Source organism: Muntiacus reevesi, chromosome 12 (genome assembly GCF_963930625.1).
Source record: "Muntiacus reevesi chromosome 12, mMunRee1.1, whole genome shotgun sequence".
NCBI lineage: Eukaryota > Metazoa > Chordata > Mammalia > Artiodactyla > Cervidae > Muntiacus > Muntiacus reevesi.
Genome location: NC_089260.1, coordinates 5,259,040 through 5,273,778, shown reverse-complemented (window position 1 = coordinate 5,273,778; position 14,739 = coordinate 5,259,040). Strand labels below are relative to the sequence as shown.

At 39.8% G+C, this 14,739-nt stretch overlaps 1 pseudogene; it reads left to right on the top strand.

Moving 5' to 3' along the window:
• Positions 1-1,033: 1,033 nt before the first annotated feature.
• On the top strand, positions 1,034-14,245 carry LOC136145170 (solute carrier family 7 member 13-like; annotated as a pseudogene).
• Positions 14,246-14,739: the final 494 nt, after the last annotated feature.

Here is a 14,739-nt window from a genome sequence, read left to right as displayed (position 1 = left end):
GACATTTTGCATTGTGGAGTCAACATATTTAAGAGCTTGCCTTAATCAGGCCTTGCTCAGATGTTCAAGACCCTCGTTCCTCTGTCCAGGGGGTCAGGCTTCCTCCTGTCTTTCCTGACCTCATCTTTCTGCACGTGACCCAGGCCACCAGAATGGTGGCTGGTTAGGGGAAGGGCTTATGTTGCAGGGTCTTTCACTCCCTCACGTTGTTAATTTGTTTCTTAAAATGAACGAAAGGTAGATCCTTGGTAGCTTGAAAGCATGATGGAAAAAATGGGAGGAAGAGGGAGTAGAGTAAGTGAGAGGATTTTTGTAAGTGAGCCAACTCCTCAGTGTTCATGTGCAGAAGTCAACAGACACTGTCTTATGTTGAGATATTTATGACTAAACATTTCCATATTGTTTAGAGATGTGGAAAGAAAGTATTACTCATTCAATTGTGTCCAACTCTTTGTGACCCCATGGACTGTAGCCCACCAGGTTCCTCTGTCCATGGGATTCTCCAGGCAAGAATACTGGAGTGGGTAGACATTCCCTTCTCCAGGGGATCTTGCCGACCCAGGGATCAAACACAGATCTGCATTTCAGGCAGATTCTTTACCATCTGAGCCACCAGGGAAGACTTGTGGAAGCAACCACCAAGAAGAACCAGAACCATAAACACTCTTAAATGGTTGTTTCCAGAGGAAAAAAAAACTGGGAATATGTTTGGAAAGGAGTGGAGTAGAGTAGAAGACCCTTGCTTTTTGCTGTAATACCTGTCTCAATGACATTTTTCTTCCATCTGAATGTACTATTTTCATGATAATTTTTTAAAAAGTCAAACTAGAAACCCTTCAAGTAATCTTACACTCTTTTACCTGGATGCATCACATGCATTTTGTTAATGATTGAACACAGGCTGTATTTAACAAAGGTGAAACAAAAAGGGGCAGCACTCTTGTTTCAGAGAACCCATGAACATCATTTCTACCAATATAGGCAGGAAAAGTCATCAACTGTCATTTATGCAGAATTTGAAAATTCTGTTGCAATGGATAAAGAGAGGAAGATATAGCTCAAAAGAGTATTTGGATGTTACTGGGCACGCGGTTTCTAGTTGCTGATATAACTGGAGCAGACATTTTTGTGGCCCTTAGAGGGGTGTTGAAGTCCACGTGCATGAATCCAGGGCTCTCCCTAAGCACCCAGGTTGACTGGGCCCTGTGGTCCTTTATGACCCCTCTCCGCTCAGCAGAGGTAGGCGTGACCTTCTCATGCAGTGGAGCTCACTACTGTTTTCTCAAGAGGTATTTTGGCAATGTGATCTCTTTCCTGAATCTCTGGACCACCTTTCTGGGCCCAGGGCTCACTGCCAGGCAGGCTCCGCTCCTTGCTGAGTACAGCATCCAGCCTTTTTATCCCAGCTGCTCTGCTCCAAAGCTGCTGAAGAAATGTCTGGCACTGGGAATTCTGAGTTCTCATGGTGTGAGAGGGGTGACTCGGCTTCAGATAGACAGCATGATGCTGAAAATGGCCACGCACGGCCTTCTTTCCCTAAGTGCGGTAGTGTTACCGGTGAAAGGGAGAAGGGAGAAGCTAGAATTATTTCAGAACTCTTTCAATGCTGAGTTTCCAGAAGCCTCCCAGTTGACAGAAGCTATCTTCCAAGGATATTTTGCATATTCAGATGGGAGATGATTTATGTATCCAGCAGGTAACCCACAATACCTTGAGAAAAATAAATCTCAAGCCATGACTTGTTGCATGCAATGTGAAGTGCACATCTTTTATTATACTTTGTGTCTTATTTAAATTAAATAATTTTTTCTTCTTTATTATTTTCCAAATCAGATCAGAATATGCCAGCTCTGCATTTATCACCAACTCTTAATTTTTTCCAGTTATTCCAAAGTACTTATTTTCTTGAATAACTTCTCTTTTTCAGCTTTCTTTTCTGGGACAGCAGATAGGGGACTTACGTGCCAATCTAGTTTTTATTCTATTAATGGATGAATTCTCAGAGTGTGGAAATAGTCCTCTTTCACGAAACTGTGAATCTAAGAATAATCCAATGCCAGACTATGCTTGTATTATGGGTGGGTGTGACACATTGAGGCTTTTAAGTATTTTTAAAAAGAATAGAATCATAGATTTCCTTGATTGCTCTAAGGTCAGATTCGGTACCCATCCTTCAATGTCAGGATACAAGTTCTGTCTCCATTTCAAAGTCAGCCTCTCCCCTTGACCTCCACCTGTATGCTTTCCCTCTCACGTCCTCAGGAAACTTTCACACTTATTACATCGTGTTTCTCAACTTCAACCTTTTTATCGGTGTTTTTCTTGGACATTTAAACAGGAAGCAGATTCTCTACTACTGAAAAGAATGTTTCCTTAATCTTAGGACCCCCTGTAGTCACTGATGTGTCCATCATCTATTAACTGTCTTGTCAGCAGGTATTTTTTTTAAACACGGATGAGTTTTAAAGCCCTGTGTTAGTGCTGTAAGATCAGTAAGATGTATTCTTACATCTTACTGATGTAAGAGATCTGCAGCAGTAGAAGAGGCTCTCCCTAGATTTGTGGCCTGACTTCTTCCTAGTTGTGGTAAGTGTCTTTATCTCTCTGCACTTCACCTTCCTTCGTCTGAAAAATAGGCAGTATTGCTTAAAGTCACCATGATTCTGTGACTTATGAATAAGTGATGATATGATAGTATGTCATAAGTGACTGTAAGGGAACAATACAATTACAATGGAAATTCAGTGGAAGGTAAAACCACCTTCTGCTGTCTCATCAAGTGAAAAAGGTAGCAATTTTAATGGGACCCCCTCCAAAAAATTCCAGCAGTAGAAAAATCTGGGTGAAGCTGTGGAGACCAGAAGTGTGCAGATGTGTGTAAGACATGGCACACAATCTTAGGTAACTGCAAGATTGTTTCCACCTCACCAGCTTGATAATCAATCCAGTTGTTAGGTCGAGCACCTAGAGTGAGGAAGAGCAAGATGACATAGGATTGGAGATGGATGATGGAGAATGTCAACTTTTAGGAGGTAGATGGAGAAAGAGGATTTGATAAAGAAGCCAGAGGAAGTCTAGAGAATTATGAAAGAAAATCATCAAGTTTCCAAAGGAGAGAGTGTAATCCACATGGTGAAGTGCTTCAGAAGCTGAAGAGTGTGAGAAATGATCAAAAACAATTTTACTAACCAAGAGGTCATTGGTGAATTTTGAGCATGACAGGAAAGTCACTCAGCATTGAATTTAAAATTGAGATATTGAGAAAAGAAAACTATGAGAGATCAGTGTTTTATAATTAAATGGGCCACTGCCATTTGAGAGGATAATGAGCAAAACTTTCTTTTCCTCTCTCTCTCTCTCTCTCTCTCACTCACATTGTCCTTTTCTCTTTTAAAAACAGGAATCTTTGGCTTCTGTTTGTGCCAATTTCATCTTGTTTCTTTGCCAATGGTGTTTCATTGCTAGACGACTCTGCTGTAAACAAATTAACAAAATTTGCTAAGCTATCAACTATTACAGAACTCTTCAAAACCCGCGAGCAGTAAACAAAACGCTGGAGGAATTTGGGCATATGATGGGATTGTTAATTTACTTAATAACTTTTAAGCATAACTAAATTCTAAGTAACACTTTTACCAGTAAAATGGTAATTTGTAGGCACTGCCTTTGCCTACTGCGGGAACATTCATCTTTTAAGTTCAAAACCAAGGATATTCATAACTTGTATAGCTATTATATTATATATTTTATTGTATTATATTCCTTATCTCTGATGTAGCAATCTAATACATAATGAGAAAGAGCAAAAGGCCCAAAGGAAAGAACAGGTAATCCTAAAAGTTGCCCTTTAGCTTGCTCAAAAGCTTTAACTAATAACTGTAGTCATTAATAACTTATTAAGTGCTAGGGATTTGATTGGAATTTTATTGTCTCTATATTTTCCAATTTCCCCCAATATACAGGTAAGGAAATTGAAAGCTTGACGGTCAGTAAATCATCCAGAAGCCCATAGGAATAAGTGGGTGAGGCAGCACCTCAATGAGAGCTTTTTAAGTTTTTACTCTTCAGCTCTCAATCAGCCTATATCGGTGTGTGCCAGGGACAGTGCATTCAACCCTTGGGTGGATGTAGATGGAAGGCGTTTGATATCTGTCAAAGGACAAATATTTATTAGTCAGAGGTACTTGGCTTTAAGTAGCAGAAACTCACACACATTAGCTTAAACAAGCAGAAGGAAACAGGCTGGAAGAACAATGCTGTATTTCAAGGAAGACCTGAGCAACCAGTCTTCAGGAACAACAGAAATCAAGGAAGCTCTAGGACTCAAAAATTAAAGTTATCAGTTGCCTATTATGCAAACACTGAGTGCTTTTTTCCTGGTTCTCTCAGCTTTGTTGACATATGGTTCAAATCTTTGCAAGAAATCTTGTGTACTGGCAATGATAGGCTTCCAGGGAGTCAGAGGTCTGTGCGTGGTGCTGTTACCTATTACCAGGGCCCAGGGTCACATTGTATACACATAGCTATAGTGTTCAAATCTTTATGTCAGGGAGAGTTGTCAGAAAATGGTAAGACTGGGGAAAATGGTGTCATAAACGGGACAATATTTAGAATAAGACTATCCTGGAAAATCATTATATATATAAATGCTAAATCATGATCTCTTCTGCACTGAATATTGGTGTAAAGGAAAGCTTAGGAGTCTACAGGGAAAGAGTACTTCCGACTGACTCTTCTACTCTTTCCACAGATGCTATGAGAATGTAAATAGGACAATTTTGTTGGCCTAGGAGAGTTTTGATAGACAGAGTGCCTGACGAACTATGGACAGAGGTTCATGACATTATACAGGAGGCTGTGACCAAGACCATTCCCAAGAAGAAGAAATGCAAGAAGGCAAAATGGTTATCTGAGGAGGCCTTACAAATAGTTGAGAAAAGAAGAGAAGCAAGAGGAAAAGGAGAAAAGGAAAGATATATCCGTCTGAATGCAGAGTTCCAAAGAACAGCAAGGAGAGATAAGAAAGCCTTCCTCAGTGATCAATGCAAAGAAATAGAGCAAAGCAATAGAACGGGAAAGACTAGAGATCTCTTTAAGACAATTAGAGATACCAAGGGAACTCATGCATATGAAATGGGCACAATAAAGGGCAGAAATGGTAAAGACCTAACAGAAGCAGAAGAGATCAAGAAGAGGTGGCAAGAATACACAGAACTGTACAAAAAACATCTTAATGACCCAGATAACCGTGATGGTGTGGTCACTCACCTAGAGCCAGACATCTTGGAGTGTGAAGTCAAGTGGGGCTTAGGAAGAATTACTATGAACAAAGCTAGTGGAGGTGACAAAATTCCAGCTGAGCTATTTCAAATCCTAAAAGATGATGCTGTTAAAGCGCTGCACTCAATATGCCAGCAAATGTGGAAAACTCAGCAGTGGCCATAGGACTGGAAAAGGTCAGTTTTCATTCCAATTCCAAAGAAGGGCAATGCCAAAGAATGTTCAAACTACCACACAACTGCACCATTTCACATGCTAGCAAAGTAATGCTCAAAGTCGGTTCACTTTGAGGTAGGTTTCAACAGTATGTGAATTGAGAACTTCCAAATGTACAACCTGGATTTAGAAAAGGCAGAAGAATCATCCATTGGATCAGAGAAAAAGCAAAAGAATTCCAGAAAAAAAACCTACTTCTGCTTCATTGACTATGCTCAAGTCTTTGACTGTGTGGATCACAACAAACTGTGGAAAATTCTTAAAGAGATGGAAATACCAGATCACTCTACCTGCTTCCTGAGACACCTGTATGCAGTTTAAGAAGCAACAGTTAGAACCGGACATGGAACAATGGACAGGTTCAAAATTGGAAAAGGAGTACATTAAGGCTGATTATTGTCACCCTGCTTATTTAACTTATATGCAAAGTACATCATGCAAAATCTTGGGCTGGATGAAGCACAAGCTGGAGTCAAGACTGCCGGAAGTATCAGTAACCTCAGATGTGCAGATGGTACCACCCTAACCGCAGAAAGTGAAGAAGAACTAAAGAACCTGTTGATGAAGGTGAAAGAGGAGAGTGGAAAGCTGGCTCTTTTATTTTATTTTATTTTCTCTCTTTTTTTTTTAATTTTTTTTGTTAGTTGGAGGCTAATTACTTCACAACATTTCAGTGGGTTTTGTCATACATTGACATGAATCAGCCATAGAGTTACACGTATTCCCCATCCCGATCCCCTCCCCACCTCCCTCTCCACCCGACTCCTCTGGGTCCTCCCAGTGCACCAGGCCCGAGCACTTGACTCATGCATCCCACCTGGGCTGGTGGTCTGTTTCACCATAGATAATATACATGCTGTTCTTTCAAAACATCCCACCCTCACCTTCTCCCACAGAGTTCAAAAATCTGTTCTGTACTTCTGTGTCTCTTTTTCTTTTTTGCATATAGGGTTATTGTTACCATCTTTCTAAATTCCATATATATGTGTTAGTATGCTGTAATGTTCTTTATCTTTCTGGCTTACTTCACTCTGTATAATGGGCTCCAGTTTCATCCATCTCATTAGAACTGATTCAAATGAATTCCTTTTAACGGCTGAGTAATATTCCATGGTGTATATGTACCACAGCTTCCTTATCCATTCATCTGCTGATGGGCATCTAGGTTGCTTCCATGTCCTGGCTATTATAAACAGTGCTGCAATGAACATTGGGGTGCACGTGTCTCTTTCAGATCTGGATTCCTCAGTGTGTATACCCAGAAGTGGTATTGCTGGGTCATATGGCAATTCTATTCCCAGTTTTTTAAGAAATCTCCACACTGTTTTCCATAGTGGCTGTACTAGTTTGCATTCCCACCAACAGTGTAAGAGGGTTCCCTTTTCTCCACACCCTCTCCAAGCTAGCTCTTTTAAAACTCAGCCTTTGGAAAACTAAGATCATGGCATCATGGAAAATAGAGAAAATTTGAAACAGTGACAGACTTTCTTTTCTTGGGCTCCAAAATCACTGCAAATGGTGACTGCAGACATGAAATTAAGAGATGCTTGCTCCTTGGAAGAAAAGCCATGATAAACCTAGACAGGGTTTTAAAAAGCGGAGACATCACTTTGCTGACAAAGATCTGTCTAGTCAAAGCTATGGTTTTTCCAGTAGTCATGTATGGATGTGAGAATTGAACCATAAAGAAGGCTGAGGGCTGAAGAATTGATTCCTTTGAATGTGGGACTGGAGGAAACTCATGTGAGTCCCTTGGACTACAAGGAGATCCAACCAGCCCATCCTAAAGGAAATCAACCCTGAATATTCATTGGAAGGACTGATGCTAAAGCTGAAACTCCATTACTTTGGCAACCTGATGAGAAGAGCCAACTCATTGGAAGAGACTCTGGTGCTGGGAAAGATTGAAGGCAGGAAGAGAATAAGGCAACAGAGAATGAGACTCAGTGGACATGAGTTTGAGTGCAGCAAACTCCGGAGATAGTGAAGGACAGGGAAGCCTGGCGTGATGCAGTCCCTGGGGTCTCAGAGTTAGACATGACTGAGCAACTGAACAACAAGGAGAGTGTTAGCTCCTCTTTCCCAGAAGAAGCTATGGTTGCTGAAGGAAGGGCTAATGTCAATTAGGCAACTAGAAAAGGCAATAAGAGAATGGGCTGAGGGCAACAGGGAGTAAATTTTTCAGGAACTGAAAGAAAGCTGGTGTGCCTGTAACGCAGATAGCAAAAGGGACAATCAAATTATCATATATTTCCACAGCGCTTTCTCTTTTATATGGACACTTATCACAGTCACTATTTTAACTTTTCTTTATGTGATCATTGAGTTAATCATAGCTCTTCTCATAATCTTATGGTAATAAACATATATTTAAAAATGAGTAACAGATTCAAGGAATAAAAGGAAATTTGGGAAAAAATGAGGAGCAAGAAGTAGGAGGGGTTGAGCTTCCTGTTTGTTTTTGCTTACCATTGTATTCCCACTGCTCAAACTCAGCACCTAGTACCTAACAGAGAAGCCTGAAGACACACAGGTGGGCTCTGAACCCACAGGGTCTTATGGGCTCAGCTTCCATTTTCATTCTTGTGCCTTTAATTCAGAAATTTCACCATATTGTTCACTTAGCACCAAGCTCTGAAGGGAGGGTGCATGTGTAGTAGCTACTATTGTGGGTGTTTGTGCATATTAGAGTGTGTGTGTGTGTGTGTGTGTGTGAGTGGTAGGGCCCCGGTGAATAGGAAGAATCCAGCCCAACACTTGATACATGGAACTGTTGTAGTCACGCGTTCCAGGAAACAAACTCACTCAGGACAATGCAGATAGTGGAGTGCAGTTTATTACACCGGCGGGCCCAAGGCAGAGCCTCTTCTTAGCCAAGGACCCTGACCAGTTTTTGTGAAAACCTTATATACTCTAAGTGTACGTGTCCAAACCCATCTCCCCAAATTCCCTGAAGCTAGTCTGAACAAAGGAAAAGAAAGATACAATCAAAGTTAACCCGTGATTTGTATGCCTTAAGCCTCGGTAGTTAACAGTGGACAATTATCAATAGGCCTGTGCTCATACCCCAATAAGCATAATAGAATTCATGATTCCATTCGGTTGCATAGATAATTAGGGTATTTTTTTAGGTGATGGAGAGTCTAGGTATGAGCCCTGGGGCTCTTCCTTCTGGGGGGTCTGATTTTCCAGTTGGTATGTCGTTTCCATAGATACTGGGCATAGAGCTCAAAGTCCACAGTCTGGCCCAAGATGGAGTCCTGCTTTCAAGATGGAGCCTGTTCTGTCTGTTTCCTCCTTCAGAACAATTTTAAAGATAAATTTAAGACATAAGATTTACCAGTTGTGATTTTGTTCTTTTATGTCTTTCAGGCGAGCTAAAGAAACCCAGAAAGACAATTCGAAAGTACTTATTTCTTGCATTCCCTCTGGTAACTCTTGTTTATTTCCTGGTTAACATTTCCTACCTGACTGTTCTGACCCCCAAGGAAATGCTCTCTTCAGGTTTGTATGTAAATCGCTAAGACAATAAATAATAAAGACGGCATATATAAGTATCCCTTTACCAGTTGGAACTGTTGTTTGCTTTTCACTATTTTATAGAGAATCTATTGTAATTTTTGAAAATGACTGAGGTGACAAAGAGTATGATTTGGTTAAGAAAAGAGTTTTACATTTAAGCATGGTAATATGTTTTTTGCTAATATGGAATAGTATACATAATGCTGGCATATGATGCAGACTGATTCAGTATTAGCATTCCTTTCATGATTTCCTATCACCAGAGTGATACTATGTAATCAGAGCTTATATCTACTAAAACTTTGACAATGTGAATTTTCCAAATATTCTGCTAGGTGACATAAAGAATGATAAATTTGAAATGTAGGACATTAGCAATTAAAAGAATAGATGCTAATGGATGCTAATGTATATAGTTAATATGATAAATATTAATGTGCAATATAATGTCATTATTTATCATAAGTAACTCTAAACTCTATGGGGGCAAAGGGCCCTGAACATATTGAAAAGTTGACTAAAAGATAACTATTTGAGATCCCTAATTGTAGAATAAAAAATGAAATAAGAAAATCTTAAGGAAATAAACATATATTTAAAAATGAGCAACAGATGCAAGGAATAAAAGGAAATTTGGAAAAAATAATGAGGAACAGGAAATATGAGAGACCAGCAGTTTCCTCAAACCAGCATTAGACTCTGAGCAACCGCCTTCTGTGGTAAGCTATCAGCCAGTTCCTTTGGAACTAATCTCTTTTGAGTAGTTATTACTGCTTTAGTAAATCTTTGGAGCACTGGAAATAAGCCTAGGGGAGGTTTAATATAAAAGTCCTAACACACTTTGCCTGAGGTCTTGAGTTACTGCCCTGTAGGAAGTTGCCATATGCATGGTATCAGCGTTGATTCACAGCAGTTTAGCTCTCTTAGGGAGCTATATGCTAGAAATAATCAAGATTCTGAGAATTTATAACAACCTGCCTGCTAAATTGGATAAAAGCAAGTTGTGTTAGTTGCTCAGTCATGTCCGACTCTTTGCAACACCATGGACCGTAGCCTGCCAGGCTCCTCTGTCCATGGAATTCTCCAGGCAAGAATGCTGGAGTGGGTAGCCACTCCTTTCTCCAGGGATCTTCCCAACCCAGAGATCAAATCCAGGTCTCTTGCATTGAAGGTGGATTCTTTACCATCTGAGCCACCAGGGAAGCCCTCTACTTTGATTATGTGGAAAATAAATTTACAAAGGTAGCTAGGTATAGATGTGGTCAGGGCTGTTGGTCAGCTGGCTAGCTGTAATGGTTCATTGAAGCTGACATCTGTTATGGCCAGTGCTATGGTCATAGAGACTGAAAAATAATGAATGTCTCTTCTCAGGGGTCATAATAGTTGCAGCATTTTTGGGGGTGGTATAGTAATTTTGCTATGTGTGGAAGACTCATGAAGTGTTTTGACTGTATTTGATATGATTCTTTCAGACATATCCTCAGATCTTGTTTAAATTCTGAAATAATATTTTTATTGCAAATATCTATTTTTATTGTATTATGAACTTAAATTAAGAAAAAAAATCAGAGCTATACATGAAAACTGTATGTACAAGGGCAACCATCATAACATTATCTGAGGGAGCAAAAAATTAAAGATCACCAAAATATTCAATAAATTTGAAATAGATAAATAATTTCTAGGAAGTCATATAACAGACCGTCCCAAGCTTTTCCAAAGACCATATTTTTGAAGAATGCTTAAGGTAAAAAGACAATAATGAGAGGATTTCACTGTATCTACCACTAGCACCACCTGAGGGCTTCCCAGGTGCGCCAATGGTAGAGAACCCGCCGGCCATAGCAGGAGACTTGAGAGAGGTGAGTTCGATCCCCAGGTCGGGAAGATCCCCTGGAGGAGGGCATGGCAACCCTATTCTTGCCTGAAGAACCCGGTGGACAGAGGAGCCTGGCGGGCTACAGTCCATAGGGTTGCAAAGAGCTGGACACGACTGAAGCGATTTAGGAATGAGAGAAAAGGCAGGATCTACATTACAATATGTAACAGAGAGTAAACAGTTAATACTGATCTACAGGTGATTTTTGTTTATTCTTCACTAAATTTTTGGTCATGTCTGACATCGTCGAGTCTGTTCAGCAGAGGTTCCTTCGTTTACTTACATAGCTACCACTGCATTCCAGCATCTTCCACAGTCAGGGTCGGATTTAGCAGGTGGGAAATAAGAACGGGCAAGTGCTGCCTTGGGTCACAAGTTATACCATCTGCTATTCTGAAACGTCAGCCTAACTTGATCACCAACAGATTCCATCTTTTCATCTTCACTTACACTTAAACTTACTTTCAGTCTGGATGAAGAAGCGTTTCACAGGAGCACCCTTTAGTTGTAGAAAAGGAAAGGGGCAATGACTTGGCCGCATAAGGATACTGTTGGAGAAAGCTGGCCTGATGCTCTAATTATCAAAATAATAAAATAGTCTTGGTTGGCTCAGCATTCCTAAAGCTTTACTTGGATGATCATATTTAGCCCTCTCGGTCATACAGAAGGCAGATACAACTGTTATCTCCATTTTACAGAAAAGGAACCAGGTTTATACAAGTTGAGTCACTTGCCCAAGGCCACACAGCATGAAGTGGAAACAAGCTTCAAACTCTGGGCAGTCTCTTTGGGATGTTTGTCTCTCACCAAGTACAAAATATAAGAATGAACACTCGGAAGAAGCAGCATTTTAATCACCATCAACTTTGGTTGACTTGCAACCAGCCCTTCTTTTCAGTTCTTCCTTCTACTTCCATCTAATAATGTGATGAAAGTCGCTCAGTCGTGTCCGACTCTTTGCGACCCCATGGACTATACAGTCCACGGAATTCCCCAGGCCAGAATACTGGAGTGGGTAGCCTTTCCCTTCTCCAGGGGATCTTCCCAACCCAGGGAGTGAACCCAGGTCTCCCGAGTTGCAGGCAGATTCTTTACCAGCTGAGCACCAGGGAAGCCTATCTAGCTATCCTCTAATTGTATCAGTTATTGAGCAGCCACTAGGATTTGAGTATCTAGCTAGGTGTTCTGGGTGTAGAAAGGAATAAGACGGCTTCTGCATTCATGCAGAGTTTAGTCTACCTGGATAGTCAGGTGCGCCAAAACCATAGTAAGATCCCTGCCACACAGGGGCCTCCAGAGTACTTAGGGAGGGCATACAGGGAAAGACAATCTTCTTTTTTTTAACCGCTGATCCTCAGTGTTTTCAGACCTAAAATGGGAATAAATAACGCTCACCTCCTAAGAATGTGGGGATGTATTAAATGAGCTAAGGCATGCAAACAGTACAAAGCCACAGTGTACTTATTATTGCTTATATTATTATTTGATATTCATTTGCATCATAATGGAAGGCAGGGGACTTCCCTGGTGGTTCAAGGGCTAAGACTCTCTGCTCCCAGTGCAGGGGGCCTGGGTTAGGGAATTAGATCCTGTATGCTGCAACTAAGATCCAGCACAGCCAAATAAATAAATATTACCAAAAAAAAAAGGAAGGCAATGGTAACCATAGCATAAGCCGTTGAAATTTGTCTCTAATACCCACATGCATGCTCTTCTTTCCTCTCTCAGTTTTTGGATAATTGACAACAGGCTGTGAAACGATAGGTTATCTTTCTCAAGGGTATTTTACCCATTAAAAGGAGTTTTCTTAATGATTTAAGCCCCAAATGAGTGACCCTCTAATTAAACGGTTTCATAAATTGTAACTTGCTGTGTTAAACTTTGGGGGTATAGACATCACAAAAGTGACTGGCTTTTCTCCCTAGGACTTTTCTTTATGTGAATTGCTTACATTAACTTCCTAATATTTTATGGTTTTGTTTTTAAAATCTAGCTGTTTTGTTTATATAAAACTTGTTTTTATGTATATTTGAAAGAAGTCTTCTAAATGTATCTTCTTTTTTTCTCAAATGAATAGCCAATTACCAATCTGTTTTGTTTTGATAGTCTTTAATTTTAAAAAAATATATGGGTCTGAATGATTTATTCTATTAATCTATTCTGTATTAGTATGCAGTTTCTTAAAAATAGCAATGTTTCAGTTACCCTATTGGGTTGAATATTGTCTCCCCAAATTCATGTCCTTACCTGAACCTCAGAATGTGAATCTATTTGGAAACCATGCTTTTATAGATGTAGTTAGTTAAGAAGAGGTCATACTATGGATAGAATGGGCACTTAATTCAACAAGATGATGTCTTTGAAAGCAGATGAGCAGAGCCGTGCAGAGGGAAGATGTGTGATGGGACACAGAAAATGCCATGGACTTCTGAGGCAGTGTTTGAGGTAATGTATCTGCAAGGAGATCCAACCAGTCCATCCTAAAGGAAATCAGTCCTGAATGTTCATTGGAAGGACTGACTGATGCTGAAGCTGAAACTCCAATACTTTGGCCACCTGATGCAAAGAACTGACTCATTTGAAAAAACCCTGATACTGGGAAAGATTGAAGGCAGGAGGAGAAGGGGGCAACAGAGGCTGAGATGGCTCAATGGCATCACCGACACGATGGACATGAGTTTGAGTAAACTGCTGGAGTTGGTGATGGACAGGGAAGCCTGGAGGGCTGCAGCCCGTGGTGTCACAAAGAGTCAGACACGACTGAGCGACTGAACTGAACTGATCTGCAATTTGGGGAAAATGCCAAGAGTGGCCAGAAACTTGACCTTTCAGAGAAGGCATAGCCCTGTTGGACTTCTAGCCCGCAGAACTGTGGGAGAATAAACTTCTCTTTTTTTCATGTCACCTGGTTTCTGGTACTCTATGGCAGCCCTAGGGAACTTACACAGTTTTTAATGCTCTTAAAGAAAAGTCCTGTTTGGTTATCTGGTAGTGTATGTCAATTTTCCTCGTCTTGTAAAAAATGAGTATTAGTTATTACTGCCTTTTCATATGCCATAGCAAATTCTATTTGAATTTTTATTTTCATTACTTGGTTGTACTGGTTACTTCTGGAAGAACTCACATTTTCCAATACTGAGTCTTCCTTTTCAAGTCTTTCTTTTCAAATCTTGCTATTTATTAGGTTATCTTTATGTCTTCAAAGAAGTTTTATAAATATTTTTCAAAGATCTTGCAAATTTTTGTTTATTCCTATATGTTTCATATTTTCTTTTTTTTGACAGTGATTATGTTTGGGATACTTTAATCCCTCATTATTTTTTCCAACTGGTGATTGTTGGTATTTAAGAAAGCCATTTTTATTGTGGGTGATCTTGTATTTGGCTACTTAACTGAACTCTCATTATTCCAATAATTTTTTAGAAGAATATTTCTCATTTGCTAGGAAGATAATTGTCATCTCCAGAAAGAGAATTTTGTTTCTTTCACTTTAGTTTTTAGATATCATTTATGTGTTTTGCCTTGTGGCGATGACAAACACCTCCAGAACAAGGTTGAAAACTGTGATGATATTTGCATCCTTGCTCTGATCTTAACTTCAGTGGAAATAATTTTTTATGTTTTACAATTAAAAATAACTAATGCAAGTTTATACATTTGTGCAATCATATAGGTATTTATAGGAAAATTCTTATTCTAGCATATTTTCTTTTCCTTTCCTTACAGTGATAAGCTTTTGTTTAGTTGAGTAAAAATAAATATGAATTCCCTTCCTCAACAAAAAAAGTAAAAGAGAGACATGAGGCTTTCATGAACCCTTAAGAGTAGATGTGTATTTCTAC